The sequence below is a fragment of the Cetorhinus maximus genome, unplaced genomic scaffold (genome assembly GCF_964194155.1).
Source record: "Cetorhinus maximus unplaced genomic scaffold, sCetMax3.hap1.1 HAP1_SCAFFOLD_1347, whole genome shotgun sequence".
NCBI lineage: Eukaryota > Metazoa > Chordata > Chondrichthyes > Lamniformes > Cetorhinidae > Cetorhinus > Cetorhinus maximus.
The window spans coordinates 24,940-31,121 of NW_027597288.1; positions in this window are offsets into that span (position 1 = coordinate 24,940).

The window sequence follows — 6,182 nt, forward strand, 5'->3', positions numbered from 1 at the left end:
TGATGAGCTGACTGGGTGTGACTTTCCCCCTGCAGTTGATGAGCAGACGGGGTGTGACTTTCCCCCTGCAGTTGATGAGCTGACGGGGTGTGACTTTCCCCCTGCAGTTGATGAGCTGACGGGGTGTGACTTTCCCCCTGCAGTTGATGAGCTGACGGGGTGTGACTTTCCCCCTGCAGTTGATGAGCTGACTGGGTGTGACTTTCCCCCTGCAGTTGATGAGCTGACGGGGTGTGATTCCCCCCGCAGTTGATGAGCTGACGGGGTGTGATTTCCCCCCCGCAGTTGATGAGCTGACGGGGTGTGATTCCCCCCCGCAGTTGATGAGCTGACGGGGTGTGATTCCCCCCCGCAGTTGATGAGCTGACGGGGTGTGATTCCCCCCCGCAGTTGATGAGCTGACGGGGTGTGATTCCCCCCCGCAGTTGATGAGCTGACGGGGTGTGATTCCCCCCGCAGTTGATGAGCTGACGGGGTGTGATTCCCCCCGCAGTTGATGAGCTGACGGGGTGTGATTCCCCCCGCAGTTGATGAGCTGACGGGGTGTGATTCTCCCCGCAGTCGATGAGCTGACGGGGTGTGATTCTCCCCGCAGTCGATGAGCTGACGGGGTGTGGTGATGCCCCCCCGCAGTCGATGAGCTGACTGGGTGTGGTGATGCCCCCCGCAATCGATGAGCTGACGGGGGGGTGATGCCCCTTTGCAGTCGATGAGCTGACGGGGGGTGATGCCCCTTTGCAGTCGATGAGCTGACGGTGGGGGGGGTGGGTGGTAGGGTGTGATGCCCCCCGCAGTCGATGAGCTGACCCGGGGGGGGGGGGGGGGGTGTGATGCCCCCCGCAGTCGATGAGCTGAGGGGTGGGGGACTGATGCCCCCCGCAGTCGATGAGCTGACGGGGGTGGGGTGGGTGTGATGCCCCCTGCAGTCGATGAGCTGACGTGGTGGGGGGGGTGTGATACCCCCGCAGTCGATGAGCTGACGGGGGTGGGGTGTGATGCCCCCTGCAGTTGATGATCTGACAGGGTGTGATGCCCCCTGCAGTCGATGAGCTGACGGGGTGTGATTTTCCACCCCCCAGTTGATGACCCCCCACAGCTCTGTACCTCTGTCTGATCCACTCAGCTCCAGCCGAATCCCCAGGCCCGGCCTCAGCCCCAATCTCCTCAACACCACCGCCGCCATCCGGGTCCGACACAAGCTCCGCCCCCTGACTTCTCACCCGGCATCAGGCCCTACCTCGCCCCTGGGTGACGTCTAAGCCTCGGCCCCACCGTGTATCCCCTTGTCTTGTTAGTCCTCCCAAAATGCATTACCTCACATTTCTCGGGATTAAATTCAATTTGCCACTGTTCTGCTCATCTGATCAGCCCATTTATATCGTACTGTAATCTAAGGCTTTCCTCCTCACTACTTACCACACCAGCAATTCTCGTGTAATCTGCGAATTTACTGATCATACCTCCTATATTCATGTCTAGATCATTAATGTACTCTACAAACAGGAAGAATCCCAGCACTGATCCCTGTGGTACACCACTCGTCACAGGCTTCCAATCGTAAAAACAACCTTCGACCATCACCCTGTGCCTCCTGCCTCTAAGCCAATTTTGGATCCAAATTGCCAAATTGCCCTGGATCCCATGGGCTTTTACCTTCTAGACCAGTGGGACCTCGTCAAAAGCCTTACTGAAGTCCATGAAGTCTACATCAACTGCACTACCTTCATCTACACAACTAGTCACCTCCTCAAAAAATTCAATCAAATTTGTGAGACGTGATCTCCCCCTGACAAAGCCATGCTGACTATCTCTGATTAATCTATGTCTCTCCAAGTGGAGATTAATTCTGTCCCTAAGAATTTGTTCCAATTGTTTTCCTACCCCTGATGTTAGACTCGCAGGCCTCTAATTACCTGGTTTATCCCTACTACTCTTGAATAATGGAACCACATTCGCTGTCCTCCAGTGTTCAGGCACCTATCCTGTGGCCAGAAAGGATTTGAAAATTAGTGTCAGAGCCCCTGCAATCTCCTCTTTTGCCTTCCACAGCAGCCTGGGATACATCTCATCTAGGCCTGGGAATTTGCCACTTTTAAACCTGCTAAAACCGATAATCCTCCTTTTCAATGCCAATTTGTTCAAGTATATCATAGTCCCCCTCCCTGATTTTTTACACCTACATTGTCCTTCTCTACAGTGAATACAGATGCAAAGTACTAATTTAAAACCTCACCTACATCTTCCAGCTCCTCACACAGATTGCCACTTCGGTCCCGAATGGGCCCTACTCTTTCCCTGGTTATCCTCTTGCCCCTAATATACCTATAAAATGCTGTTGTATTTTTCCTTCATCCCCTTTTCCCTCTAATGTACCCATAAAATGCTGCTGGATTTTCCTTTATTTTACCTGCCAGTGGGCAGAATTTTACGTTCGGCGGGCGGGCGGCCGATTGCCGCTGGCGAAACGGGCCGTGCCGCCATTTTCCGTGGGCAGGCCAATTAAGGCCCGCCCAGCAGGTAAGTGACTCCCGTGGAGAACGGGAAAATATTCGCGGGGGCAGGCAGCCTCAGACTTCCAGTTCCAATGGGGAGCTGGCAGCCTGTTTAAAGAGTGGCCAGGCAGCCTGCTTGAGGCAGTGCACCATGGCCACACAGAGAGGTAGAAATGCTCCAAGGAGGGCAGAGGAGGAGGAGGTGGAGGAGGAGGGGGGCAGGCTGCAAGAGAGGCCAGTGGGGGGGCCACTCTGCACCCAGATTCTTGGACGCATGCCTAGCTGTCCTCCTAGAAGAGGTGGGCCAGCGACGTGATGTTCTGTATCCTGAGGATGGGAGGAGGAGGGTCCCCCATGTTACCAGCCAGGCGTGAGAGGAGGTGGGTGAGGCTGTAAGTGCCCATGATGGCGTCAGACGCACTGGCACATAGTACCGAAAAGGCTTCAATGATTTGCTGCGCTCCGGACGGGTGAGTACCATGTCTGTCTGGGCTATTTGAGGCAGAAGGCAGCCTTAGCCTTTGTTCCACCCCCCCCCCCCCCCCCCCCCACCACCACCACCACCACCACCACCACCACCACCACCACCACCACCACCATGTATGGCTGCTGTTACTGCATTGGGCATCTGTCACACGCTGGGTGGGCAAATGGGTACTGACAATGCTTACATCAGCCTTAGTGGTTGAGGAGAAGAAGGGCTTTCTGCACAGCATATGTTGGTTTCTATGGCATTTGAGTAGTTTGGGGGCAAGCTGCAGGGGAGGCTGGTAGACACATACTCAGAACTCCAACACGTGTCATATTGATGGTAATGACATAGTCCAAGGGTCTCTTGGGCAAGTACCATCTGCTGGCATCGGCGCCGCACCTATTTGATCCTCCTTTCCATGGGCACTAGGACCCGTGTGCTATTCAAAGTGATGGACGCCTAATGTGTCCAAGGGGACCATAGGGGGAGGGGTTTGGAACCAGCCGTAATATCTTCTGGGGACTCATCCCTAGTTTATTTAAATTACAGGCCAGTGAGCCTTACGTCAGTGGTAGGGAAATTATTGGAGAAGATTCTTTGTGACAGGATTTACTACAATTGGAAGCAAATGGGCGTATTAGTGAGAGGCAGCATGGTTTTGTGAAGGGGAGGTCGTGTCTCACTAACTTGATTGAGTTTTTCGAGGAATTGACAAAGATGATCGACGATGGAAGGGCAGTGGATGTTATACACATGGATTTCAGTAAGGCCTTTGACAAGGTCCCTCATGGCAGACTGGTACAGAAGGTAAAGTCGCACGGGATCAGAGGTGAGCTGGCAAGATGGATACAGAATTGGCTTGGTCATAGAAGACAGAGGGTAGCAGTGGAAGGGTGCTTTTCTGAATGGAGAGCTGTGACTACTGGAGTTCCGCAGGGATCAGTGCTGGGACCTTTGCTGTTTGTGGTATACATAAATGATTTGGAGGAAAATGTAACTGGGCTAATTAGTAAGTTTGCAGACAACACTAAGGTTGGAGGAGTTGCAGATAGTGAAGAGGATTGTCAAAGGATACAACGTGATATAGATCGGTTGGAGACTTGGGCGGAGAAATGGCAGATGGAGTTTAATCTGGACAAATGCGAGGTAATGCATTTTGGAAGGTCTAATACAGGCAGGAATTATACAGTAAATGGCAGAACCCTTAAGTGCATCGACAGGCAGAGGGATCTGGGTGTACAGGTCCACAGGTCACTGAAAGTGGCAACGCAGGTGGATAAGGTAGTCAGGAAAGCATATGGCATGCTTGCCTTCATCGGCAGGGGTATTGAATATAAAAGCTGGGAAGTCATGCTGCAACTGTATAGAACCTTGGTTAGGCCACACTTGGAATATTGCGTGCAATTCTGGTCACCGCATTACCAGAAGGATATGGAGGCGTTGGAGAGGGTGCAGAGGAGGTTTACCAGGATGCTGCCTGGTCTGGAGGTTATTAGCTATGGGGAGAGGTTGGAGAAACTCGGATTGTTCTCACTAGAGCGACGGAGATTGAGGGGCGACTTGATAGAAGTTTACAAAATTATGAGTGGCATGGACAGAGTAGATAGTCAGAAGCTTTTTCCCAGGGTGGAAGAGTCAATTACTAGGGGACATAGATTTAAGGTGAGAGGAGAAAACTTTAGAGGAGATGTGCGGGGCAAGTTTTTTACGCAGGGGGTAGTGAGTGTCTGGAATTCGCTGCCAGAGGAGGTGATGGAAGCAGGTACGATAGTGGTGTTTAAGAGGCAGCTTGACAAATACATGAATAGGATGGGAATAGAGGGATACGGACCCCGGAAGTGCAAAACGTTTTAGTTGACGGGCAATATGATCAGCGCAGGCTTGGAGCACTGTTCTTAGTAGTGTGGACAGGAGCCGCTGGAGGCCTCAGATGGCCGTCTGTGGTTGAGGTGCGGCATGTGCGTGCAGAGTACATGAGCGACCTGCCCCAATAAATCCTCTTATGTGTTTTGCAGGCAAAAAGTAACCACAATGCCCAGGAGCGCCCGAGGACTGGTGGTGGGCACGCCATCCTCCAGTGCCTCACCCCATTCGAGGAGCAGGCCATGGAGCTGGGCAGGAGGCCAGGGCGGCTGGGGACAGCGAGGCTGGGGTCCAGCAGGCAGGTATTTGAGGTCCACAGTCCCATCCACTCTGTGTGCCTACCATCCAAACCACTGATGGTTGCTGCAATCGTTAATGCTGCAACACTGCTCATTCACAGACTGAGACATTCTGACATCTGGATCATACAGGAGGGACCCTCATCCCCTTGAGGAATAGCCTCCCTACCGCCATCCAAAGTCACCTTATCCCATTTGTGACCATTAGCACCATGGTCTCACATGCCATTGGATTGCCACTGCACTCCCAAAGACTTATTCCATTTTCGGGGGTTTGGGACCTCTTGCACCCTTTCAGCCAGTGCGCCCCACATTACTTTTTCCAGAAGGTCCTCAGCACCTCAGCTGTGAACCTCATGGCACTCAACTTAGATGAATTCCACCACATTACTCATCCCTGCGCCAAGGGGAAATGTTGCCTTCTGGCCACTCAGCCTGTGCCCCTCCTTACAGAATGAAGGGCAATAATATGACCTCTCAATCTCCTGAGTTTGGTGGAAAATAACACAACTGTTTGAAATGTTTCCTTAGCCGTGCAACTATCCAGACAACAATGCATCCACATCAGATACCTCTGCACTCACCCCATTCCTCTGGTTCTTCACAAGCCATATGCCATTCATGAGGCCATCTAACCAGCCTGTTTGCATGTGCGTTTAATGCATGGGGCCTGTCTTGACTCATTTGGACCTCACCAATGTTCTTCTTTTAAGTGTGAGCTACTTATGAGGGTGGGGGTGAAAGGGATGAAAGGTTGAAGTGACTGCACGCTAACTGATGCACTGTCCTTGTTGTTAATTTCAGCATCACCACCAGAGCGACCAACACATCCTCAATGCAGCTCCCCCTCCACAGCTGAGGGGCAACATGTGCAACTTGTGGCCCATCATTTCAGCCAGCCAGGCACCAGCGCACACACACATGCCTCGGTGGGGAATTTACCATCGGCTATTGTCCCGGGTCACAGTGGAGAGGGCACATCACGATCACTGGAGGAGATGGTAGGGGCAGAAAGTGCCGATGGCTCCAGCAGCCGGAGGGCTGCAGAGGACAGGG